The sequence below is a fragment of the Rhinoderma darwinii genome (assembly GCF_050947455.1).
Source record: "Rhinoderma darwinii isolate aRhiDar2 chromosome 5 unlocalized genomic scaffold, aRhiDar2.hap1 SUPER_5_unloc_8, whole genome shotgun sequence".
In the NCBI taxonomy this organism is placed as follows: Eukaryota; Metazoa; Chordata; class Amphibia; order Anura; family Rhinodermatidae; genus Rhinoderma; species Rhinoderma darwinii.
In genome coordinates, this window is record NW_027461821.1 from 1 (window position 1) to 25,850 (window position 25,850).

At 47.1% G+C, this 25,850-nt stretch overlaps 14 non-coding genes across 14 annotated transcripts; all 14 read left to right on the top strand.

Moving 5' to 3' along the window:
• The first annotated feature begins 700 nt into the window (after positions 1-700).
• LOC142697533 (U2 spliceosomal RNA) lies at positions 701-891 on the top strand. Its single transcript, XR_012865318.1, has one exon. It is a non-coding gene; the product is annotated as a U2 spliceosomal RNA (small nuclear RNA).
• A 1,308-nt stretch (positions 892-2,199) lies between these two features.
• On the top strand, positions 2,200-2,390 carry LOC142697656 (U2 spliceosomal RNA). Its single transcript, XR_012865429.1, has one exon. It is a non-coding gene; the product is annotated as a U2 spliceosomal RNA (small nuclear RNA).
• Positions 2,391-3,670: 1,280 nt separating this feature from the next.
• On the top strand, positions 3,671-3,861 carry LOC142697171 (U2 spliceosomal RNA). Its single transcript, XR_012864991.1, has one exon. It is a non-coding gene; the product is annotated as a U2 spliceosomal RNA (small nuclear RNA).
• A 1,296-nt stretch (positions 3,862-5,157) lies between these two features.
• LOC142697183 (U2 spliceosomal RNA) lies at positions 5,158-5,348 on the top strand. The gene has a single exon (XR_012865002.1). It is a non-coding gene; the product is annotated as a U2 spliceosomal RNA (small nuclear RNA).
• A 1,278-nt stretch (positions 5,349-6,626) lies between these two features.
• LOC142697195 (U2 spliceosomal RNA) lies at positions 6,627-6,817 on the top strand. The gene has a single exon (XR_012865013.1). It is a non-coding gene; the product is annotated as a U2 spliceosomal RNA (small nuclear RNA).
• Positions 6,818-8,117: 1,300 nt separating this feature from the next.
• Positions 8,118-8,308, top strand: LOC142697208 (U2 spliceosomal RNA). The gene has a single exon (XR_012865024.1). It is a non-coding gene; the product is annotated as a U2 spliceosomal RNA (small nuclear RNA).
• A 1,264-nt stretch (positions 8,309-9,572) lies between these two features.
• On the top strand, positions 9,573-9,763 carry LOC142697220 (U2 spliceosomal RNA). Its single transcript, XR_012865035.1, has one exon. It is a non-coding gene; the product is annotated as a U2 spliceosomal RNA (small nuclear RNA).
• Positions 9,764-11,047: 1,284 nt separating this feature from the next.
• LOC142697666 (U2 spliceosomal RNA) lies at positions 11,048-11,238 on the top strand. The gene has a single exon (XR_012865438.1). It is a non-coding gene; the product is annotated as a U2 spliceosomal RNA (small nuclear RNA).
• Positions 11,239-12,530: 1,292 nt separating this feature from the next.
• Positions 12,531-12,721, top strand: LOC142697232 (U2 spliceosomal RNA). Its single transcript, XR_012865046.1, has one exon. It is a non-coding gene; the product is annotated as a U2 spliceosomal RNA (small nuclear RNA).
• A 1,308-nt stretch (positions 12,722-14,029) lies between these two features.
• LOC142697244 (U2 spliceosomal RNA) lies at positions 14,030-14,220 on the top strand. The gene has a single exon (XR_012865057.1). It is a non-coding gene; the product is annotated as a U2 spliceosomal RNA (small nuclear RNA).
• Positions 14,221-15,484: 1,264 nt separating this feature from the next.
• On the top strand, positions 15,485-15,675 carry LOC142697256 (U2 spliceosomal RNA). The gene has a single exon (XR_012865068.1). It is a non-coding gene; the product is annotated as a U2 spliceosomal RNA (small nuclear RNA).
• Positions 15,676-16,971: 1,296 nt separating this feature from the next.
• On the top strand, positions 16,972-17,162 carry LOC142697667 (U2 spliceosomal RNA). The gene has a single exon (XR_012865439.1). It is a non-coding gene; the product is annotated as a U2 spliceosomal RNA (small nuclear RNA).
• A 1,284-nt stretch (positions 17,163-18,446) lies between these two features.
• LOC142697268 (U2 spliceosomal RNA) lies at positions 18,447-18,637 on the top strand. Its single transcript, XR_012865079.1, has one exon. It is a non-coding gene; the product is annotated as a U2 spliceosomal RNA (small nuclear RNA).
• A 7,019-nt stretch (positions 18,638-25,656) lies between these two features.
• LOC142697280 (U2 spliceosomal RNA) lies at positions 25,657-25,847 on the top strand. Its single transcript, XR_012865090.1, has one exon. It is a non-coding gene; the product is annotated as a U2 spliceosomal RNA (small nuclear RNA).
• The last annotated feature ends 3 nt before the right edge of the window (positions 25,848-25,850 follow it).

Consider the following 25,850-nt stretch of genomic DNA (forward strand, 5'->3'; position numbering starts at 1 on the left):
ACAAACTGTGCAAGGATGGAGGTTGTAGGAGCAAGGAGAAGTTGTCTGTAAAGTTGGTGGATGCCTATTTTCCATTTTGCAGTCCCTTGTCTCCCTCTTGTGGCCTCCTGGAGGCAACTAGCTGTGCAAAAAAAAGACAGCCTGGCGGCCGGCTGTTGCAGTGTTGCCCTCTCAGGCAACACTGAGTGACTGACTGAGCCTCACCGTCTTATATAAAGTTCAGACGGAACTTTGCACGTGTCATAGTGGAGCCCTCAGGATTCCAGAGCCAGCTTTCTGACATCATAATGGGGCCTCAGAGATAAAAGCCTGGGCCCAGGCAGTGTTGGTCAGTGCTGCTCAGCAGGCAGCACTGGACTGGACTGGATTACAGCTGATACAAGGTGTGAAGGAACAAGGGGTGGCTGTGGGCATGCACTTGCTGCCGCTGCCAGTGTTTATCTGCATGGCAGCAGGGCATTTGGGCGTTGCCAGGAAGGCGTTTTTATGTAGATTCCTCCTCTTTCAGCACTGCATTGTGGTGCAAGCAAAAGAAGCAAATCCTGTCTGGCTTCCTCTCCGGCCTTTATTCACCTCCCGTGTAGCTGTGAGTGTGTGAGCCTGCAGGGCCCCATGGAATTGCCTAGAAGTAGGCTGAATCGCTGCAAGGGCTGAACAGCAGTATCGGGCAGGCTCGGGCAACGCGCGGCCCGTTCGGGTTATCGCTTCTCGGCCTTTTGGCTAAGATCAAGTGTAGTATCTGTTCTTATCAGTTTAATATCTGATACGTCCCCTATCTGGGGACCATATATTAAATGGATTTTTAGAACAGGGAGATGGAAATAGAGCTTGCTCTGTCCACTCCACGCATTGACCTGGTATTGCAGTATTTCCAGGACCGGTGCACCCTTTCCTTATGTGTTGACTAAAAGCAGATTCCAAAAGTGTTTTTTGTCTTTGCTATTGTTTCTGTCTTTCTGAAGGGATCTCCCCTTTTAATCCCATTATTTCAACACCTGTTGGACAATGCATGAGTGATAATGAGCTCATTGATTAAATGCAATTAATGAATAGATTGCCACCTCTTGTTGTGTGTCGTCTGTGTTTCTGTGTTTCCGGCATTTCACATTGGAACACCTCATTCACCTTCCTTGTCTTCTCTCCGCCCTCCCTTTTAGGTAAGTTAAAGAGCTGCACCTGAGCCAGCCACTGATTGATTGATTGATTGATTGATTGATTGATTGATTGATTGATTGATTGATTGATTGATTGATTGATTGATGCAGCACAACAGTCAAATAGTGGAGTGGAGTAGGGGAACAGCAAACAGCCAATAAAGCAGCCCGCCCGCTCGCCTGCCCGCCACAATGGACCTACCTGTGTACACTAGATGGATGTGATGGAATGTACTGTCGTCCCTACATTTCAAGAAGAAGTAAGAATTGCAGTTGCAACAAAGCCTTGCTTGCCTACAAAGAGAGCAGCAATTTGGATTTGTTACTATGTTACCTAGAAGAATAACAAACTGTGCAAGGATGGAGGTTGTAGGAGCAAGGAGAAGTTGTCTGTAAAGTTGGTGGATGCCTATTTTCCATTTTGCAGTCCCTTGTCTCCCTCTTGTGGCCTCCTGGAGGCAACTAGCTGTGCAAAAAAAAGACAGCCTGGCGGCCGGCTGTTGCAGTGTTGCCCTCTCAGGCAACACTGAGTGACTGACTGAGCCTCACCGTCTTATATAAAGTTCAGACGGAACTTTGCACGTGTCATAGTGGAGCCCTCAGGATTCCAGAGCCAGCTTTCTGACATCATAATGGGGCCTCAGAGATAAAAGCCTGGGCCCAGGCAGTGTTGGTCAGTGCTGCTCAGCAGGCAGCACTGGACTGGACTGGATTACAGCTGATACAAGGTGTGAAGGAACAAGGGGTGGCTGTGGGCATGCACTTGCTGCCGCTGCCAGTGTTTATCTGCATGGCAGCAGGGCATTTGGGCGTTGCCAGGAAGGCGTTTTTATGTAGATTCCTCCTCTTTCAGCACTGCATTGTGGTGCAAGCAAAAGAAGCAAATCCTGTCTGGCTTCCTCTCCGGCCTTTATTCACCTCCCGTGTAGCTGTGAGTGTGTGAGCCTGCAGGGCCCCATGGAATTGCCTAGAAGTAGGCTGAATCGCTGCAAGGGCTGAACAGCAGTATCGGGCAGGCTCGGGCAACGCGCGGCCCGTTCGGGTTATCGCTTCTCGGCCTTTTGGCTAAGATCAAGTGTAGTATCTGTTCTTATCAGTTTAATATCTGATACGTCCCCTATCTGGGGACCATATATTAAATGGATTTTTAGAACAGGGAGATGGAAATAGAGCTTGCTCTGTCCACTCCACGCATTGACCTGGTATTGCAGTATTTCCAGGACCGGTGCACCCTTTCCTTATGTGTTGACTAAAAGCAGATTCCAAAAGTGTTTTTTGTCTTTGCTATTGTTTCTGTCTTTCTGAAGGGATCTCCCCTTTTAATCCCATTATTTCAACACCTGTTGGACAATGCATGAGTGATAATGAGCTCATTGATTAAATGCAATTAATGAATAGATTGCCACCTCTTGTTGTGTGTCGTCTGTGTTTCTGTGTTTCCGGCATTTCACATTGGAACACCTCATTCACCTTCCTTGTCTTCTCTCCGCCCTCCCTTTTAGGTAAGTTAAAGAGCTGCACCTGAGCCAGCCACTGATTGATTGATTGATTGATTGATTGATTGATTGATTGATTGATGCAGCACAACAGTCAAATAGTGGAGTGGAGTAGGGGAACAGCAAACAGCCAATAAAGCAGCCCGCCCGCTCGCCTGCCCGCCACAATGGACCTACCTGTGTACACTAGATGGATGTGATGGAATGTACTGTCGTCCCTACATTTCAAGAAGAAGTAAGAATTGCAGTTGCAACAAAGCCTTGCTTGCCTACAAAGAGAGCAGCAATTTGGATTTGTTACTATGTTACCTAGAAGAATAACAAACTGTGCAAGGATGGAGGTTGTAGGAGCAAGGAGAAGTTGTCTGTAAAGTTGGTGGATGCCTATTTTCCATTTTGCAGTCCCTTGTCTCCCTCTTGTGGCCTCCTGGAGGCAACTAGCTGTGCAAAAAAAAGACAGCCTGGCGGCCGGCTGTTGCAGTGTTGCCCTCTCAGGCAACACTGAGTGACTGACTGAGCCTCACCGTCTTATATAAAGTTCAGACGGAACTTTGCACGTGTCATAGTGGAGCCCTCAGGATTCCAGAGCCAGCTTTCTGACATCATAATGGGGCCTCAGAGATAAAAGCCTGGGCCCAGGCAGTGTTGGTCAGTGCTGCTCAGCAGGCAGCACTGGACTGGACTGGATTACAGCTGATACAAGGTGTGAAGGAACAAGGGGTGGCTGTGGGCATGCACTTGCTGCCGCTGCCAGTGTTTATCTGCATGGCAGCAGGGCATTTGGGCGTTGCCAGGAAGGCGTTTTTATGTAGATTCCTCCTCTTTCAGCACTGCATTGTGGTGCAAGCAAAAGAAGCAAATCCTGTCTGGCTTCCTCTCCGGCCTTTATTCACCTCCCGTGTAGCTGTGAGTGTGTGAGCCTGCAGGGCCCCATGGAATTGCCTAGAAGTAGGCTGAATCGCTGCAAGGGCTGAACAGCAGTATCGGGCAGGCTCGGGCAACGCGCGGCCCGTTCGGGTTATCGCTTCTCGGCCTTTTGGCTAAGATCAAGTGTAGTATCTGTTCTTATCAGTTTAATATCTGATACGTCCCCTATCTGGGGACCATATATTAAATGGATTTTTAGAACAGGGAGATGGAAATAGAGCTTGCTCTGTCCACTCCACGCATTGACCTGGTATTGCAGTATTTCCAGGACCGGTGCACCCTTTCCTTATGTGTTGACTAAAAGCAGATTCCAAAAGTGTTTTTTGTCTTTGCTATTGTTTCTGTCTTTCTGAAGGGATCTCCCCTTTTAATCCCATTATGTCAACACCTGTTGGACAATGCATGAGTGATAATGAGCTCATTGATTAAATGCAATTAATGAATAGATTGCCACCTCTTGTTGTGTGTCGTCTGTGTTTCTGTGTTTCCGGCATTTCACATTGGAACACCTCATTCACCTTCCTTGTCTTCTCTCCGCCCTCCCTTTTAGGTAAGTTAAAGAGCTGCACCTGAGCCAGCCACTGATTGATTGATTGATTGATTGATTGATTGATTGATTGATTGATTGATTGATTGATTGATGCAGCACAACAGTCAAATAGTGGAGTGGAGTAGGGGAACAGCAAACAGCCAATAAAGCAGCCCGCCCGCTCGCCTGCCCGCCACAATGGACCTACCTGTGTACACTAGATGGATGTGATGGAATGTACTGTCGTCCCTACATTTCAAGAAGAAGTAAGAATTGCAGTTGCAACAAAGCCTTGCTTGCCTACAAAGAGAGCAGCAATTTGGATTTGTTACTATGTTACCTAGAAGAATAACAAACTGTGCAAGGATGGAGGTTGTAGGAGCAAGGAGAAGTTGTCTGTAAAGTTGGTGGATGCCTATTTTCCATTTTGCAGTCCCTTGTCTCCCTCTTGTGGCCTCCTGGAGGCAACTAGCTGTGCAAAAAAAAGACAGCCTGGCGGCCGGCTGTTGCAGTGTTGCCCTCTCAGGCAACACTGAGTGACTGACTGAGCCTCACCGTCTTATATAAAGTTCAGACGGAACTTTGCACGTGTCATAGTGGAGCCCTCAGGATTCCAGAGCCAGCTTTCTGACATCATAATGGGGCCTCAGAGATAAAAGCCTGGGCCCAGGCAGTGTTGGTCAGTGCTGCTCAGCAGGCAGCACTGGACTGGACTGGATTACAGCTGATACAAGGTGTGAAGGAACAAGGGGTGGCTGTGGGCATGCACTTGCTGCCGCTGCCAGTGTTTATCTGCATGGCAGCAGGGCATTTGGGCGTTGCCAGGAAGGCGTTTTTATGTAGATTCCTCCTCTTTCAGCACTGCATTGTGGTGCAAGCAAAAGAAGCAAATCCTGTCTGGCTTCCTCTCCGGCCTTTATTCACCTCCCGTGTAGCTGTGAGTGTGTGAGCCTGCAGGGCCCCATGGAATTGCCTAGAAGTAGGCTGAATCGCTGCAAGGGCTGAACAGCAGTATCGGGCAGGCTCGGGCAACGCGCGGCCCGTTCGGGTTATCGCTTCTCGGCCTTTTGGCTAAGATCAAGTGTAGTATCTGTTCTTATCAGTTTAATATCTGATACGTCCCCTATCTGGGGACCATATATTAAATGGATTTTTAGAACAGGGAGATGGAAATAGAGCTTGCTCTGTCCACTCCACGCATTGACCTGGTATTGCAGTATTTCCAGGACCGGTGCACCCTTTCCTTATGTGTTGACTAAAAGCAGATTCCAAAAGTGTTTTTTGTCTTTGCTATTGTTTCTGTCTTTCTGAAGGGATCTCCCCTTTTAATCCCATTATTTCAACACCTGTTGGACAATGCATGAGTGATAATGAGCTCATTGATTAAATGCAATTAATGAATAGATTGCCACCTCTTGTTGTGTGTCGTCTGTGTTTCTGTGTTTCCGGCATTTCACATTGGAACACCTCATTCACCTTCCTTGTCTTCTCTCCGCCCTCCCTTTTAGGTAAGTTAAAGAGCTGCACCTGAGCCAGCCACTGATTGATTGATTGATTGATTGATTGATTGATTGATTGATTGATTGAACAACAGTCAAATAGTGGAGTGGAGTAGGGGAACAGCAAACAGCCAATAAAGCAGCCCGCCCGCTCGCCTGCCCGCCACAATGGACCTACCTGTGTACACTAGATGGATGTGATGGAATGTACTGTCGTCCCTACATTTCAAGAAGAAGTAAGAATTGCAGTTGCAACAAAGCCTTGCTTGCCTACAAAGAGAGCAGCAATTTGGATTTGTTACTATGTTACCTAGAAGAATAACAAACTGTGCAAGGATGGAGGTTGTAGGAGCAAGGAGAAGTTGTCTGTAAAGTTGGTGGATGCCTATTTTCCATTTTGCAGTCCCTTGTCTCCCTCTTGTGGCCTCCTGGAGGCAACTAGCTGTGCAAAAAAAAGACAGCCTGGCGGCCGGCTGTTGCAGTGTTGCCCTCTCAGGCAACACTGAGTGACTGACTGAGCCTCACCGTCTTATATAAAGTTCAGACGGAACTTTGCACGTGTCATAGTGGAGCCCTCAGGATTCCAGAGCCAGCTTTCTGACATCATAATGGGGCCTCAGAGATAAAATCCTGGGCCCAGGCAGTGTTGGTCAGTGCTGCTCAGCAGGCAGCACTGGACTGGACTGGATTACAGCTGATACAAGGTGTGAAGGAACAAGGGGTGGCTGTGGGCATGCACTTGCTGCCGCTGCCAGTGTTTATCTGCATGGCAGCAGGGCATTTGGGCGTTGCCAGGAAGGCGTTTTTATGTAGATTCCTCCTCTTTCAGCACTGCATTGTGGTGCAAGCAAAAGAAGCAAATCCTGTCTGGCTTCCTCTCCGGCCTTTATTCACCTCCCGTGTAGCTGTGAGTGTGTGAGCCTGCAGGGCCCCATGGAATTGCCTAGAAGTAGGCTGAATCGCTGCAAGGGCTGAACAGCAGTATCGGGCAGGCTCGGGCAACGCGCGGCCCGTTCGGGTTATCGCTTCTCGGCCTTTTGGCTAAGATCAAGTGTAGTATCTGTTCTTATCAGTTTAATATCTGATACGTCCCCTATCTGGGGACCATATATTAAATGGATTTTTAGAACAGGGAGATGGAAATAGAGCTTGCTCTGTCCACTCCACGCATTGACCTGGTATTGCAGTATTTCCAGGACCGGTGCACCCTTTCCTTATGTGTTGACTAAAAGCAGATTCCAAAAGTGTTTTTTGTCTTTGCTATTGTTTCTGTCTTTCTGAAGGGATCTCCCCTTTTAATCCCATTATTTCAACACCTGTTGGACAATGCATGAGTGATAATGAGCTCATTGATTAAATGCAATTAATGAATAGATTGCCACCTCTTGTTGTGTGTCGTCTGTGTTTCTGTGTTTCCGGCATTTCACATTGGAACACCTCATTCACCTTCCTTGTCTTCTCTCCGCCCTCCCTTTTAGGTAAGTTAAAGAGCTGCACCTGAGCCAGCCACTGATTGATTGATTGATTGATTGATTGATTGATTGATTGATTGATTGATTGATTGATTGATTGATGCAGCACAACAGTCAAATAGTGGAGTGGAGTAGGGGAACAGCAAACAGCCAATAAAGCAGCCCGCCCGATCGCCTGCCCGCCACAATGGACCATCCTGTGTACACTAGATGGATGTGATGGAATGTACTGTCGTCCCTACATTTCAAGAAGAAGTAAGAATTGCAGTTGCAACAAAGCCTTGCTTGCCTACAAAGAGAGCAGCAATTTGGATTTGTTACTATGTTACCTAGAAGAATAACAAACTGTGCAAGGATGGAGGTTGTAGGAGCAAGGAGAAGTTGTCTGTAAAGTTGGTGGATGCCTATTTTCCATTTTGCAGTCCCTTGTCTCCCTCTTGTGGCCTCCTGGAGGCAACTAGCTGTGCAAAAAAAAGACAGCCTGGCGGCCGGCTGTTGCAGTGTTGCCCTCTCATGCAACACTGAGTGACTGACTGAGCCTCACCGTCTTATATAAAGTTCAGACGGAACTTTGCACGTGTCATAGTGGAGCCCTCAGGATTCCAGAGCCAGCTTTCTGACATCATAATGGGGCCTCAGAGATAAAAGCCTGGGCCCAGGCAGTGTTGGTCAGTGCTGCTCAGCAGGCAGCACTGGACTGGACTGGATTACAGCTGATACAAGGTGTGAAGGAACAAGGGGTGGCTGTGGGCATGCACTTGCTGCCGCTGCCAGTGTTTATCTGCATGGCAGCAGGGCATTTGGGCGTTGCCAGGAAGGCGTTTTTATGTAGATTCCTCCTCTTTCAGCACTGCATTGTGGTGCAAGCAAAAGAAGCAAATCCTGTCTGGCTTCCTCCCCGGCCTTTATTCACCTCCCGTGTAGCTGTGAGTGTGTGAGCCTGCAGGGCCCCATGGAATTGCCTAGAAGTAGGCTGAATCGCTGCAAGGGCTGAACAGCAGTATCGGGCAGGCTCGGGCAACGCGCGGCCCGTTCGGGTTATCGCTTCTCGGCCTTTTGGCTAAGATCAAGTGTAGTATCTGTTCTTATCAGTTTAATATCTGATACGTCCCCTATCTGGGGACCATATATTAAATGGATTTTTAGAACAGGGAGATGGAAATAGAGCTTGCTCTGTCCACTCCACGCATTGACCTGGTATTGCAGTATTTCCAGGACCGGTGCACCCTTTCCTTATGTGTTGACTAAAAGCAGATTCCAAAAGTGTTTTTTGTCTTTGCTATTGTTTCTGTCTTTCTGAAGGGATCTCCCCTTTTAATCCCATTATTTCAACACCTGTTGGACAATGCATGAGTGATAATGAGCTCATTGATTAAATGCAATTAATGAATAGATTGCCACCTCTTGTTGTGTGTCGTCTGTGTTTCTGTGTTTCCGGCATTTCACATTGGAACACCTCATTCACCTTCCTTGTCTTCTCTCCGCCCTCCCTTTTAGGTAAGTTAAAGAGCTGCACCTGAGCCAGCCACTGATTGATTGATTGATTGATTGATTGATGCAGCACAACAGTCAAATAGTGGAGTGGAGTAGGGGAACAGCAAACAGCCAATAAAGCAGCCCGCCCGCTCGCCTGCCCGCCACAATGGACCTACCTGTGTACACTAGATGGATGTGATGGAATGTACTGTCGTCCCTACATTTCAAGAAGAAGTAAGAATTGCAGTTGCAACAAAGCCTTGCTTGCCTACAAAGAGAGCAGCAATTTGGATTTGTTACTATGTTACCTAGAAGAATAACAAACTGTGCAAGGATGGAGGTTGTAGGAGCAAGGAGAAGTTGTCTGTAAAGTTGGTGGATGCCTATTTTCCATTTTGCAGTCCCTTGTCTCCCTCTTGTGGCCTCCTGGAGGCAACTAGCTGTGCAAAAAAAAGACAGCCTGGCGGCCGGCTGTTGCAGTGTTGCCCTCTCAGGCAACACTGAGTGACTGACTGAGCCTCACCGTCTTATATAAAGTTCAGACGGAACTTTGCACGTGTCATAGTGGAGCCCTCAGGATTCCAGAGCCAGCTTTCTGACATCATAATGGGGCCTCAGAGATAAAAGCCTGGGCCCAGGCAGTGTTGGTCAGTGCTGCTCAGCAGGCAGCACTGGACTGGACTGGATTACAGCTGATACAAGGTGTGAAGGAACAAGGGGTGGCTGTGGGCATGCACTTGCTGCCGCTGCCAGTGTTTATCTGCATGGCAGCAGGGCATTTGGGCGTTGCCAGGAAGGCGTTTTTATGTAGATTCCTCCTCTTTCAGCACTGCATTGTGGTGCAAGCAAAAGAAGCAAATCCTGTCTGGCTTCCTCTCCGGCCTTTATTCACCTCCCGTGTAGCTGTGAGTGTGTGAGCCTGCAGGGCCCCATGGAATTGCCTAGAAGTAGGCTGAATCGCTGCAAGGGCTGAACAGCAGTATCGGGCAGGCTCGGGCAACGCGCGGCCCGTTCGGGTTATCGCTTCTCGGCCTTTTGGCTAAGATCAAGTGTAGTATCTGTTCTTATCAGTTTAATATCTGATACGTCCCCTATCTGGGGACCATATATTAAATGGATTTTTAGAACAGGGAGATGGAAATAGAGCTTGCTCTGTCCACTCCACGCATTGACCTGGTATTGCAGTATTTCCAGGACCGGTGCACCCTTTCCTTATGTGTTGACTAAAAGCAGATTCCAAAAGTGTTTTTTGTCTTTGCTATTGTTTCTGTCTTTCTGAAGGGATCTCCCCTTTTAATCCCATTATTTCAACACCTGTTGGACAATGCATGAGTGATAATGAGCTCATTGATTAAATGCAATTAATGAATAGATTGCCACCTCTTGTTGTGTGTCGTCTGTGTTTCTGTGTTTCCGGCATTTCACATTGGAACACCTCATTCACCTTCCTTGTCTTCTCTCCGCCCTCCCTTTTAGGTAAGTTAAAGAGCTGCACCTGAGCCAGCCACTGATTGATTGATTGATTGATTGATTGATTGATTGATTGATTGATTGATGCAGCACAACAGTCAAATAGTGGAGTGGAGTAGGGGAACAGCAAACAGCCAATAAAGCAGCCCGCCCGCTCGCCTGCCCGCCACAATGGACCTACCTGTGTACACTAGATGGATGTGATGGAATGTACTGTCGTCCCTACATTTCAAGAAGAAGTAAGAATTGCAGTTGCAACAAAGCCTTGCTTGCCTACAAAGAGAGCAGCAATTTGGATTTGTTACTATGTTACCTAGAAGAATAACAAACTGTGCAAGGATGGAGGTTGTAGGAGCAAGGAGAAGTTGTCTGTAAAGTTGGTGGATGCCTATTTTCCATTTTGCAGTCCCTTGTCTCCCTCTTGTGGCCTCCTGGAGGCAACTAGCTGTGCAAAAAAAAGACAGCCTGGCGGCCGGCTGTTGCAGTGTTGCCCTCTCAGGCAACACTGAGTGACTGACTGAGCCTCACCGTCTTATATAAAGTTCAGACGGAACTTTGCACGTGTCATAGTGGAGCCCTCAGGATTCCAGAGCCAGCTTTCTGACATCATAATGGGGCCTCAGAGATAAAAGCCTGGGCCCAGGCAGTGTTGGTCAGTGCTGCTCAGCAGGCAGCACTGGACTGGACTGGATTACAGCTGATACAAGGTGTGAAGGAACAAGGGGTGGCTGTGGGCATGCACTTGCTGCCGCTGCCAGTGTTTATCTGCATGGCAGCAGGGCATTTGGGCGTTGCCAGGAAGGCGTTTTTATGTAGATTCCTCCTCTTTCAGCACTGCATTGTGGTGCAAGCAAAAGAAGCAAATCCTGTCTGGCTTCCTCTCCGGCCTTTATTCACCTCCCGTGTAGCTGTGAGTGTGTGAGCCTGCAGGGCCCCATGGAATTGCCTAGAAGTAGGCTGAATCGCTGCAAGGGCTGAACAGCAGTATCGGGCAGGCTCGGGCAACGCGCGGCCCGTTCGGGTTATCGCTTCTCGGCCTTTTGGCTAAGATCAAGTGTAGTATCTGTTCTTATCAGTTTAATATCTGATACGTCCCCTATCTGGGGACCATATATTAAATGGATTTTTAGAACAGGGAGATGGAAATAGAGCTTGCTCTGTCCACTCCACGCATTGACCTGGTATTGCAGTATTTCCAGGACCGGTGCACCCTTACCTTATGTGTTGACTAAAAGCAGATTCCAAAAGTGTTTTTTGTCTTTGCTATTGTTTCTGTCTTTCTGAAGGGATCTCCCCTTTTAATCCCATTATTTCAACACCTGTTGGACAATGCATGAGTGATAATGAGCTCATTGATTAAATGCAATTAATGAATAGATTGCCACCTCTTGTTGTGTGTCGTCTGTGTTTCTGTGTTTCCGGCATTTCACATTGGAACACCTCATTCACCTTCCTTGTCTTCTCTCCGCCCTCCCTTTTAGGTAAGTTAAAGAGCTGCACCTGAGCCAGCCACTGATTGATTGATTGATTGATTGATTGATTGATTGATTGATTGATTGATTGATTGATGCAGCACAACAGTCAAATAGTGGAGTGGAGTAGGGGAACAGCAAACAGCCAATAAAGCAGCCCGCCCGCTCGCCTGCCCGCCACAATGGACCTACCTGTGTACACTAGATGGATGTGATGGAATGTACTGTCGTCCCTACATTTCAAGAAGAAGTAAGAATTGCAGTTGCAACAAAGCCTTGCTTGCCTACAAAGAGAGCAGCAATTTGGATTTGTTACTATGTTACCTAGAAGAATAACAAACTGTGCAAGGATGGAGGTTGTAGGAGCAAGGAGAAGTTGTCTGTAAAGTTGGTGGATGCCTATTTTCCATTTTGCAGTCCCTTGTCTCCCTCTTGTGGCCTCCTGGAGGCAACTAGCTGTGCAAAAAAAAGACAGCCTGGCGGCCGGCTGTTGCAGTGTTGCCCTCTCAGGCAACACTGAGTGACTGACTGAGCCTCACCGTCTTATATAAAGTTCAGACGGAACTTTGCACGTGTCATAGTGGAGCCCTCAGGATTCCAGAGCCAGCTTTCTGACATCATAATGGGGCCTCAGAGATAAAAGCCTGGGCCCAGGCAGTGTTGGTCAGTGCTGCTCAGCAGGCAGCACTGGACTGGACTGGATTACAGCTGATACAAGGTGTGAAGGAACAAGGGGTGGCTGTGGGCATGCACTTGCTGCTGCTGCCAGTGTTTATCTGCATGGCAGCAGGGCATTTGGGCGTTGCCAGGAAGGCGTTTTTATGTAGATTCCTCCTCTTTCAGCACTGCATTGTGGTGCAAGCAAAAGAAGCAAATCCTGTCTGGCTTCCTCTCCGGCCTTTATTCACCTCCCGTGTAGCTGTGAGTGTGTGAGCCTGCAGGGCCCCATGGAATTGCCTAGAAGTAGGCTGAATCGCTGCAAGGGCTGAACAGCAGTATCGGGCAGGCTCGGGCAACGCGCGGCCCGTTCGGGTTATCGCTTCTCGGCCTTTTGGCTAAGATCAAGTGTAGTATCTGTTCTTATCAGTTTAATATCTGATACGTCCCCTATCTGGGGACCATATATTAAATGGATTTTTAGAACAGGGAGATGGAAATAGAGCTTGCTCTGTCCACTCCACGCATTGACCTGGTATTGCAGTATTTCCAGGACCGGTGCACCCTTTCCTTATGTGTTGACTAAAAGCAGATTCCAAAAGTGTTTTTTGTCTTTGCTATTGTTTCTGTCTTTCTGAAGGGATCTCCCCTTTTAATCCCATTATTTCAACACCTGTTGGACAATGCATGAGTGATAATGAGCTCATTGATTAAATGCAATTAATGAATAGATTGCCACCTCTTGTTGTGTGTCGTCTGTGTTTCTGTGTTTCCGGCATTTCACATTGGAACACCTCATTCACCTTCCTTGTCTTCTCTCCGCCCTCCCTTTTAGGTAAGTTAAAGAGCTGCACCTGAGCCAGCCACTGATTGATTGATTGATTGATTGATTGATTGATTGATTGATTGATTGATTGATTGATTGATTGATTGATTGATGCAGCACAACAGTCAAATAGTGGAGTGGAGTAGGGGAACAGCAAACAGCCAATAAAGCAGCCCGCCCGCTCGCCTGCCCGCCACAATGGACCTACCTGTGTACACTAGATGGATGTGATGGAATGTACTGTCGTCCCTACATTTCAAGAAGAAGTAAGAATTGCAGTTGCAACAAAGCCTTGCTTGCCTACAAAGAGAGCAGCAATTTGGATTTGTTACTATGTTACCTAGAAGAATAACAAACTGTGCAAGGATGGAGGTTGTAGGAGCAAGGAGAAGTTGTCTGTAAAGTTGGTGGATGCCTATTTTCCATTTTGCAGTCCCTTGTCTCCCTCTTGTGGCCTCCTGGAGGCAACTAGCTGTGCAAAAAAAAGACAGCCTGGCGGCCGGCTGTTGCAGTGTTGCCCTCTCAGGCAACACTGAGTGACTGACTGAGCCTCACCGTCTTATATAAAGTTCAGACGGAACTTTGCACGTGTCATAGTGGAGCCCTCAGGATTCCAGAGCCAGCTTTCTGACATCATAATGGGGCCTCAGAGATAAAAGCCTGGGCCCAGGCAGTGTTGGTCAGTGCTGCTCAGCAGGCAGCACTGGACTGGACTGGATTACAGCTGATACAAGGTGTGAAGGAACAAGGGGTGGCTGTGGGCATGCACTTGCTGCCGCTGCCAGTGTTTATCTGCATGGCAGCAGGGCATTTGGGCGTTGCCAGGAAGGCGTTTTTATGTAGATTCCTCCTCTTTCAGCACTGCATTGTGGTGCAAGCAAAAGAAGCAAATCCTGTCTGGCTTCCTCTCCGGCCTTTATTCACCTCCCGTGTAGCTGTGAGTGTGTGAGCCTGCAGGGCCCCATGGAATTGCCTAGAAGTAGGCTGAATCGCTGCAAGGGCTGAACAGCAGTATCGGGCAGGCTCGGGCAACGCGCGGCCCGTTCGGGTTATCGCTTCTCGGCCTTTTGGCTAAGATCAAGTGTAGTATCTGTTCTTATCAGTTTAATATCTGATACGTCCCCTATCTGGGGACCATATATTAAATGGATTTTTAGAACAGGGAGATGGAAATAGAGCTTGCTCTGTCCACTCCACGCATTGACCTGGTATTGCAGTATTTCCAGGACCGGTGCACCCTTTCCTTATGTGTTGACTAAAAGCAGATTCCAAAAGTGTTTTTTGTCTTTGCTATTGTTTCTGTCTTTCTGAAGGGATCTCCCCTTTTAATCCCATTATTTCAACACCTGTTGGACAATGCATGAGTGATAATGAGCTCATTGATTAAATGCAATTAATGAATAGATTGCCACCTCTTGTTGTGTGTCGTCTGTGTTTCTGTGTTTCCGGCATTTCACATTGGAACACCTCATTCACCTTCCTTGTCTTCTCTCCGCCCTCCCTTTTAGGTAAGTTAAAGAGCTGCACCTGAGCCAGCCACTGATTGATTGATTGATTGATTGATTGATGCAGCACAACAGTCAAATAGTGGAGTGGAGTAGGGGAACAGCAAACAGCCAATAAAGCAGCCCGCCCGCTCGCCTGCCCGCCACAATGGACCTACCTGTGTACACTAGATGGATGTGATGGAATGTACTGTCGTCCCTACATTTCAAGAAGAAGTAAGAATTGCAGTTGCAACAAAGCCTTGCTTGCCTACAAAGAGAGCAGCAATTTGGATTTGTTACTATGTTACCTAGAAGAATAACAAACTGTGCAAGGATGGAGGTTGTAGGAGCAAGGAGAAGTTGTCTGTAAAGTTGGTGGATGCCTATTTTCCATTTTGCAGTCCCTTGTCTCCCTCTTGTGGCCTCCTGGAGGCAACTAGCTGTGCAAAAAAAAGACAGCCTGGCGGCCGGCTGTTGCAGTGTTGCCCTCTCAGGCAACACTGAGTGACTGACTGAGCCTCACCGTCTTATATAAAGTTCAGACGGAACTTTGCACGTGTCATAGTGGAGCCCTCAGGATTCCAGAGCCAGCTTTCTGACATCATAATGGGGCCTCAGAGATAAAAGCCTGGGCCCAGGCAGTGTTGGTCAGTGCTGCTCAGCAGGCAGCACTGGACTGGACTGGATTACAGCTGATACAAGGTGTGAAGGAACAAGGGGTGGCTGTGGGCATGCACTTGCTGCCGCTGCCAGTGTTTATCTGCATGGCAGCAGGGCATTTGGGCGTTGCCAGGAAGGCGTTTTTATGTAGATTCCTCCTCTTTCAGCACTGCATTGTGGTGCAAGCAAAAGAAGCAAATCCTGTCTGGCTTCCTCTCCGGCCTTTATTCACCTCCCGTGTAGCTGTGAGTGTGTGAGCCTGCAGGGCCCCATGGAATTGCCTAGAAGTAGGCTGAATCGCTGCAAGGGCTGAACAGCAGTATCGGGCAGGCTCGGGCAACGCGCGGCCCGTTCGGGTTATCGCTTCTCGGCCTTTTGGCTAAGATCAAGTGTAGTATCTGTTCTTATCAGTTTAATATCTGATACGTCCCCTATCTGGGGACCATATATTAAATGGATTTTTAGAACAGGGAGATGGAAATAGAGCTTGCTCTGTCCACTCCACGCATTGACCTGGTATTGCAGTATTTCCAGGACCGGTGCACCCTTTCCTTATGTGTTGACTAAAAGCAGATTCCAAAAGTGTTTTTTGTCTTTGCTATTGTTTCTGTCTTTCTGAAGGGATCTCCCCTTTTAATCCCATTATTTCAACACCTGTTGGACAATGCATGAGTGATAATGAGCTCATTGATTAAATGCAATTAATGAATAGATTGCCACCTCTTGTTGTGTGTCGTCTGTGTTTCTGTGTTTCCGGCATTTCACATTGGAACACCTCATTCACCTTCCTTGTCTTCTCTCCGCCCTCCCTTTTAGGTAAGTTAAAGAGCTGCACCTGAGCCAGCCACTGATTGATTGATTGATTGATTGATTGATTGATTGATTGATTGATTGATTGATTGATTGATGCAGCACAACAGTCAAATAGTGGAGTGGAGTAGGGGAACAGCAAACAGCCAATAAAGCAGCCCGCCCGCTCGCCTGCCCGCCACAATGGACCTACCTGTGTACACTAGATGGATGTGATGGAATGTACTGTCGTCCCTACATTTCAAGAAGAAGTAAGAATTGCAGTTGCAACAAAGCCTTGCTTGCCTACAAAGAGAGCAGCAATTTGGATTTGTTACTATGTTACCTAGAAGAATAACAAACTGTGCAAGGATGGAGGTTGTAGGAGCAAGGAGAAGTTGTCTGTAAAGTTGGTGGATGCCTATTTTCCATTTTGCAGTCCCTTGTCTCCCTCTTGTGGCCTCCTGGAGGCAACTAGCTGTGCAAAAAAAAGACAGCCTGGCGGCCGGCTGTTGCAGTGTTGCCCTCTCAGGCAACACTGAGTGACTGACTGAGCCTCACCGTCTTATATAAAGTTCAGACGGAACTTTGCACGTGTCATAGTGGAGCCCTCAGGATTCCAGAGCCAGCTTTCTGACATCATAATGGGGCCTCAGAGATAAAAGCCTGGGCCCAGGCAGTGTTGGTCAGTGCTGCTCAGCAGGCAGCACTGGACTGGACTGGATTACAGCTGATACAAGGTGTGAAGGAACAAGGGGTGGCTGTGGGCATGCACTTGCTGCCGCTGCCAGTGTTTATCTGCATGGCAGCAGGGCATTTGGGCGTTGCCAGGAAGGCGTTTTTATGTAGATTCCTCCTCTTTCAGCACTGCATTGTGGTGCAAGCAAAAGAAGCAAATCCTGTCTGGCTTCCTCTCCGGCCTTTATTCACCTCCCGTGTAGCTGTGAGTGTGTGAGCCTGCAGGGCCCCATGGAATTGCCTAGAAGTAGGCTGAATCGCTGCAAGGGCTGAACAGCAGTATCGGGCAGGCTCGGGCAACGCGCGGCCCGTTCGGGTTATCGCTTCTCGGCCTTTTGGCTAAGATCAAGTGTAGTATCTGTTCTTATCAGTTTAATATCTGATACGTCCCCTATCTGGGGACCATATATTAAATGGATTTTTAGAACAGGGAGATGGAAATAGAGCTTGCTCTGTCCACTCCACGCATTGACCTGGTATTGCAGTATTTCCAGGACCGGTGCACCCTTACCTTATGTGTTGACTAAAAGCAGATTCCAAAAGTGTTTTTTGTCTTTGCTATTGTTTCTGTCTTTCTGAAGGGATCTCCCCTTTTAATCCCATTATTTCAACACCTGTTGGACAATGCATGAGTGATAATGAGCTCATTGATTAAATGCAATTAATGAATAGATTGCCACCTCTTGTTGTGTGTCGTCTGTGTTTCTGTGTTTCCGGCATTTCACATTGGAACACCTCATTCACCTTCCTTGTCTTCTCTCCGCCCTCCCTTTTAGGTAAGTTAAAGAGCTGCACCTGAGCCAGCCACTGATTGATTGATTGATTGATTGATTGATTGATTGATTGATTGATTGATGCAGCACAACAGTCAAATAGTGGAGTGGAGTAGGGGAACAGCAAACAGCCAATAAAGCAGCCCGCCCGCTCGCCTGCCCGCCACAATGGACCTACCTGTGTACACTAGATGGATGTGATGGAATGTACTGTCGTCCCTACATTTCAAGAAGAAGTAAGAATTGCAGTTGCAACAAAGCCTTGCTTGCCTACAAAGAGAGCAGCAATTTGGATTTGTTACTATGTTACCTAGAAGAATAACAAACTGTGCAAGGATGGAGGTTGTAGGAGCAAGGAGAAGTTGTCTGTAAAGTTGGTGGATGCCTATTTTCCATTTTGCAGTCCCTTGTCTCCCTCTTGTGGCCTCCTGGAGGCAACTAGCTGTGCAAAAAAAAGACAGCCTGGCGGCCGGCTGTTGCAGTGTTGCCCTCTCAGGCAACACTGAGTGACTGACTGAGCCTCACCGTCTTATATAAAGTTCAGACGGAACTTTGCACGTGTCATAGTGGAGCCCTCAGGATTCCAGAGCCAGCTTTCTGACATCATAATGGGGCCTCAGAGATAAAAGCCTGGGCCCAGGCAGTGTTGGTCAGTGCTGCTCAGCAGGCAGCACTGGACTGGACTGGATTACAGCTGATACAAGGTGTGAAGGAACAAGGGGTGGCTGTGGGCATGCACTTGCTGCCGCTGCCAGTGTTTATCTGCATGGCAGCAGGGCATTTGGGCGTTGCCAGGAAGGCGTTTTTATGTAGATTCCTCCTCTTTCAGCACTGCATTGTGGTGCAAGCAAAAGAAGCAAATCCTGTCTGGCTTCCTCTCCGGCCTTTATTCACCTCCCGTGTAGCTGTGAGTGTGTGAGCCTGCAGGGCCCCATGGAATTGCCTAGAAGTAGGCTGAATCGCTGCAAGGGCTGAACAGCAGTATCGGGCAGGCTCGGGCAACGCGCGGCCCGTTCGGGTTATCGCTTCTCGGCCTTTTGGCTAAGATCAAGTGTAGTATCTGTTCTTATCAGTTTAATATCTGATACGTCCCCTATCTGGGGACCATATATTAAATGGATTTTTAGAACAGGGAGATGGAAATAGAGCTTGCTCTGTCCACTCCACGCATTGACCTGGTATTGCAGTATTTCCAGGACCGGTGCACCCTTTCCTTATGTGTTGACTAAAAGCAGATTCCAAAAGTGTTTTTTGTCTTTGCTATTGTTTCTGTCTTTCTGAAGGGATCTCCCCTTTTAATCCCATTATTTCAACACCTGTTGGACAATGCATGAGTGATAATGAGCTCATTGATTAAATGCAATTAATGAATAGATTGCCACCTCTTGTTGTGTGTCGTCTGTGTTTCTGTGTTTCCGGCATTTCACATTGGAACACCTCATTCACCTTCCTTGTCTTCTCTCCGCCCTCCCTTTTAGGTAAGTTAAAGAGCTGCACCTGAGCCAGCCACTGATTGATTGATTGATTGATTGATTGATTGATTGATTGATTGATGCAGCACAACAGTCAAATAGTGGAGTGGAGTAGGGGAACAGCAAACAGCCAATAAAGCAGCCCGCCCGCTCGCCTGCCCGCCACAATGGACCTACCTGTGTACACTAGATGGATGTGATGGAATGTACTGTCGTCCCTACATTTCAAGAAGAAGTAAGAATTGCAGTTGCAACAAAGCCTTGCTTGCCTACAAAGAGAGCAGCAATTTGGATTTGTTACTATGTTACCTAGAAGAATAACAAACTGTGCAAGGATGGAGGTTGTAGGAGCAAGGAGAAGTTGTCTGTAAAGTTGGTGGATGCCTATTTTCCATTTTGCAGTCCCTTGTCTCCCTCTTGTGGCCTCCTGGAGGCAACTAGCTGTGCAAAAAAAAGACAGCCTGGCGGCCGGCTGTTGCAGTGTTGCCCTCTCAGGCAACACTGAGTGACTGACTGAGCCTCACCGTCTTATATAAAGTTCAGACGGAACTTTGCACGTGTCATAGTGGAGCCCTCAGGATTCCAGAGCCAGCTTTCTGACATCATAATGGGGCCTCAGAGATAAAAGCCTGGGCCCAGGCAGTGTTGGTCAGTGCTGCTCAGCAGGCAGCACTGGACTCAGGGGCGTAGCTAGAGGCTCATGGGCCCCGATGCAAAAATTCTTACTGGGCCCCCCCCCCCCGCAAACTTCTCATGGCCGACGGTCCGCAGCTTTCAGCTGCATCGCTGGGTCTCCTAAGTGACGCAACAATGCAGCACTAGCAGCCGGGGGCGTCACTAAGGCTGGGTTCACACGCCCTATTTACGGACGTAATTCGGGCGTTTTAGCATTGAATTATGAATTACATCCGAAAATGCGGCTCAAAAGCGTTGGCAAACATCTGCCCATTCATTTGAATGGGTCTTACGATGTTCTGTGCCGACGGTCATTTTTTTTAACGCGCCGCTGTCAAGAGGCGGCACGTAAAAAAGACGCACTACGACCCTATAAACTATGGATAGGATTAGATACAGTGGCTCAGCAGACAGTATCACACATGATAGGATTAGATACAGTGGCTGAGCAGACAGTATCACACATGATAGGATTAGATACAGTGGCTGAGCAGACAGTATCACACATGATAGGATTAGATACAGTGGCCCAGCAGACAGTATCACACATGTTAGGATTAGATACAGTGGCTCAGCAGACAGTACCACACATGATAGGATTAGATACAGTGGCTCAGAAGGCAGTATCACACGTGATAGGATTAGATACAGTGGCTCAGCAGACAGTATCAAACATGATCGGATTAAATATAGGGTCCAGCAGACAGTATCACACATGATAGGATTAGATACAGGGTCCAGCAGACAGTATCACACATGATTGGATTAGATACACAGCTCAGCAGACAGTATCACACATGATTGGATTAGATATAGGACCCAGCAGACAGTATCACACATGATTGGATTAGATACAGGGCCCAGCTCGCTGACATTGCGTCTCCAGCGCTGGACCCAGGATAGGTAAGAATAATAATTTTGCTTCTTTAACCCCTTAATGACCAGCCTATTTTGGACCTTAATGACCAAGCTATTTTTTACGTTTTTCAATCGTCGCATTCCAAGAGCTATAACGCTTTTATTTTTGCGTCGACATAGCTGTATAAGGTCTTGTTTTTTGCGGGACAAGTTGTATTTTTTAATAGCACCATTTTTAGGTACATATTATTTATTGATTAACTTTTATTAACTTTTTTTTGGGGGGGAATAGAAAAAAATCTGAAATTTCGCCACACTTTTTTGCGTCCTAAATCTACGCCGTTTACCGTGTGGTATAAATAACACAATAACTTTATTCAGCGGGTTGTTACGATTGCAACGATACCAAATTTGTATAGTTTTTGTATGTTTTACTACTTTTACACAGTAAAATGCTTTTTTTTCAAAATGATTTGTTTTTGTGTCTCCATATTTGAAGAGCCGTAACGTTTTTATTTTTTCGCCGATGCGGTTGTATGAGGGCTTTTTTTTTGCGGGACGACTTGTAGTTTTTATTGGTACCATTTTAGGGTAGATGCGACTTTTTGATCACTTTTTATTACATTTTTTTAAAGTCAGTATTCACAGAAAACAGCAATTTTTCCATAGTTTTTTATTATTTTTTTTACGGCGTTCACCGTGCGGGTTAAATAATGTTATAGATTTATAGTCGGGGTCGTTACGGACGCGGCGATACCAAATATGTGTAACTTTTTAACTTTATTTTGTTTTTTTAAAAGCAGTTTGTAAGGGGAAAAGCTGGGTTTTTCATTTTTTTTCAAATTTTTTTTAAAATTAACTTTATTAAACTTTTTTTTCACTTTTTTACTAGTCCCACTAGGGGACTATAATATGCGATTCTCCGATCGCTATTGTAATACACTGCAATACTTTTGTATTGCAGTGTATTACTGCCTGGCCGTTTAACACGGACAGGCATCTGCTAGGTCATGCCTGCGGCATGATCTAGCAGGCAGTCGCTCCAGGCAGACCTGGGGGCCTTTATTAGACCCCCGGCTGCCATTAGAGACACAGACACTCGGCGATCGTATCGCCGGGTGTCGGTGGGAGAGAGGGAGCTCCCTCCCTCTCTCCAAAACCACTCAGATGCGGTGCTCGCTATTGAGCACCGCATCTGAGGGGTTAAACGTGTGAGATCGATACTAATATCGATCTCACACGGCAGAGCAGGGACGCTCCCAGCCCTCAGCTGCCTCTAGCAGCTGAGAGCAGGGAGATCTGACAGTTCCCTGCTCTGTTTACTTATTCCGATGCCGCGACGTAAAAAGTCTATGGCATCGGAATAAGGCCCGTTAGTGACCGAAGTAGAAACACGATGGGCCGGTCACTAACGGGTTAAGTGTTACTGATTATTTTTGTGTGTTTGTGTTTTTTTTACAGGTTCGGTTGTTGGACTTCGGATTCGAGGACTTCAATGACGGCGTTTTTTTTATTCTCAATAAAATGGTTAATGAGGGTTGTTTTTTTATTTCAATGAAATATTTTTTCTATGTGCTTGTATCTTTTTAAACTTTATTATCACCGCCTTAGTAATGGCCGCTGGCTGATTGACAACCTCCATTACTAAGGCGGGGCTTAATGTTAGCCTGTGCAGAGGCTACACTAACCCCCATTATTACCCCGGTACCCACCGCCACCAGGAGTACTGGGAAGAGCCGGGTACGAACCAGTACCCGACCATCTGTAGTGACGGGCAGGCAACGGGGTGGCCGCAGGCTGGTAGTATTAGGCTGGGAAAGGCCAAAAACAGTGGCCCTTCCCACCCTTGTAATGCTGCCTGCTGCTGCTGTGTTGCATCTGGCTGGTTATGAAAATTGGGGGGGACCCCACATCGTTCTTTCCAATTTTTTTTATTTTTTTTTTAAATGACGTGGGGTCCCCCCCATTTTTCATAACCAGCCAGATACAATAAAGCAGCAGCAGCCTAGCATCACCAGGGTGGGAAGGGCCACTGTTTTTGGCCTTTCCCCTCCTGATAATACCAGCCTGCGGCCACCTCAGTGGCCGCCCATCACTACAGATGGTCAGGTACTGGATCGTACCTGGCTCTTCCCGGCACCCCTGGTGGCGGTGGGTACCGGGGTAATAAAGGGGGTTAGTGTTCGCCTCTGCACCGGCTAACACAAAGCCCCGCCTTAGTAATGGATGCTGTCAATCAGCCGGCGGCCATTACTAAGGCGGTAGTAATATAGTTTAAAAAAACACACATAGAAAAAATATTTTATTGAAATAAAAAAAAAAACCCACACAGCCCTCATTAACCATTTTATTGATAAGAAAAAAATCTGTCATCGAAGTAGTCCTGGAATCCGACGTAGTCCAACGACCGAACCTGTAAGAAAACACACAAAAAATGATTAGTAACACATGTGTTAGGCTTAGATACAGGGCCCATGTGTGATACTGTCTGTGGGACCCTGTATCTAAGCCTACCACAACGTAGGCTTAGATACAGGGTCCAGCAAACAGTAATCTTATACAGTATAAGATTACTGTGTGCTGGGGCCCTGTATCTAAACCGACAGTGTGGTAGGCTTAGATACAGGGTCCCACAGACAGGATCACACATGGGCCATGTATCTAAGCCTACCATGTGATTGTCTTAGATACAGGGCCCAGCAAACAGGATCACACAATCTGTGATCCTGTCTCATGGGCTCTCTAAGCCTGCTACATCGTAGGCTTAAAGGGGTTGTCCAGTCCCTAAACATTGATGGCCTTTCCTAAGGATAGGCCATGAATAGCTGATGTGTCTGGGTCCGACTTCCGGGACTTTCCTGGTTCCGGATCGCAGCGGAGGTCCTGACGTCACAGCGCTATGCGCCGCGCACAACATCGAGAGGACAGAACTTCCGCCGCGGCTGAAGAGGAAGGTAAGATTAGTTGCCCTGACTGGCGGGGTCCGACTCCCGGGACCCGCCAATCAGCTGTTTTGAAGGGGCCGCAGCACTCGTACGAGAGCTGCTTCCCCTTCATTTCACTACTCGCCCACACTGTGAATCGCCGACACCGATTCACAGTGTGACCGGAATGAAGGGGAGTAGCTCCCGTACAAGTGCTGCGGCCCCTTCAAAACAGCTGATTGGCGGGTCCCGGGAGTCGGACCCCGCCAGTCAGGGCAACTAATCTTACCTTCCTCTTCAGCCGCGGCAGAAGTTCTGTCCTCTCGATGTTGTGCGCGGCGCATAGCGCTTGACGTCAGGACCTCCGCTGCGATCCGGAACCAGGAAGGTAAGGTCAGTCTGTTACTATAGTAACAAGGGCCCGCGGCCCGAGTTACTATAGTAACTTTTTATTGATGTGGTGCGGGGGGCTGTGGGCCCCCCTGGCTTCGGGGCCCGGTCGCAATTGCGACCCCTATAGCTACGCCAGTGTAGATAGATAGATAGATAGATAGATAGATAGATAGATAGATAGATAGATAGATAGATAGATAGATAGATAGATAGATAGATAGATAGATAGATAGATAGATAGATTAGATAGATAGATATGAGATAGATAGATAGATAGATATGAGATAGATAGATAGATAGATAGATAGATAGATAGATAGATAGATAGATAGATAGATAGATAGATAGATAGATAGATAGATAGATAGATAGATAGATAGATAGATAGATATGAGATAGATAGATATGAGATAGATAGATAGATAGATAGATAGATAGATAGATAGATAGATAGATAGATAGATAGATAGATAGATAGATAGATAGATAGATAGATAGATAGATAGGAGATAGATAGATAGATAGATAGATAGATAGATAGATAGATAGATAGATAGATAGATAGATAGATAGATAGATAGATGATAGATAGATAGATATGAGATAGATAGATAGATAGATAGATAGATGATAGATAGATAGATATGAGATAGATAGATATTTAGATAGATAGATAGATAGATAGATAGATAGATAGATAGATAGATAGATAGATAGATAGATAGATAGATAGATAGATAGATAGATAGATATGAGATAGATAGATAGATAGATAGATAGATATGAGATAGATAGATAGATAGATAGATAGATAGATAGATAGATAGATAGATAGATAGATAGATAGATAGATAGATAGATAGATAGATAGATAGATAGATAGATAGATAGATAGATAGATAGATATGAGATAGATAGATAGATAGATAGATAGATAGATAGATAGATAGATAGATATGAGATAGATAGATAGATAGATAGATAGATAGATAGATAGATAGATAGATAGATAGATAGATAGATATGAGATAGATAGATACTTTGTCTGTTATGCTAAACGGTCAGCCCTGAGGTGTGACTGCTCAGCATGACAGACATACACACAGTGAAGGGGTTAATAGCTGGATTACTAGTTGCTACTTACATCTGCTGTGGGGTCAGAGAGCAGCTGGTACTGCAGGGGAGCAGCAGACACAACCATCTTCTTGCTGTAGCCATTCCTTTCCCTCTGAACAGGTCACGAGGAAGAGGGAAACAGCAAGAAGTGAGCTGATTGGGTGGACAGTACAGTGGGCGGGGCTGGGTCTCGTAAGATGAGTGGATTCATCTATCATTCACTTTCCACCCTCTTGTTCCCCCTCCACGCAATGACTCTCTGACAGCTGAGCTGCCACCAATGCTTTAAGCTACATTACTGGGTCTCTTTTGTACCACAGCAGGGACCCAGCAATGTAGAGCAATCATTGCAGCGCTAGTGTGGTGAGGGGGGCCTGCGGGCCCCCCTAGCTACGGGGCCCGGTCGCAGTTGCGACCGCTGCGACCCCTATAGCTACGCCACTGACTGGACTGGACTGGATTACAGCTGATACAAGGTGTGAAGGAACAAGGGGTGGCTGTGGGCATGCACTTGCTGCCGCTGCCAGTGTTTATCTGCATGGCAGCAGGGCATTTGGGCGTTGCCAGGAAGGCGTTTTTATGTAGATTCCTCCTCTTTCAGCACTGCATTGTGGTGCAAGCAAAAGAAGCAAATCCTGTCTGGCTTCCTCTCCGGCCTTTATTCACCTCCCGTGTAGCTGTGAGTGTGTGAGCCTGCAGGGCCCCATGGAATTGCCTAGAAGTAGGCTGAATCGCTGCAAGGGCTGAACAGCAGTATCGGGCAGGCTCGGGCAACGCGCGGCCCGTTCGGGTTATCGCTTCTCGGCCTTTTGGCTAAGATCAAGTGTAGTATCTGTTCTTATCAGTTTAATATCTGATACGTCCCCTATCTGGGGACCATATATTAAATGGATTTTTAGAACAGGGAGATGGAAATAGAGCTTGCTCTGTCCACTCCACGCATTGACCTGGTATTGCAGTATTTCCAGGACCGGTGCACCCTTTCCT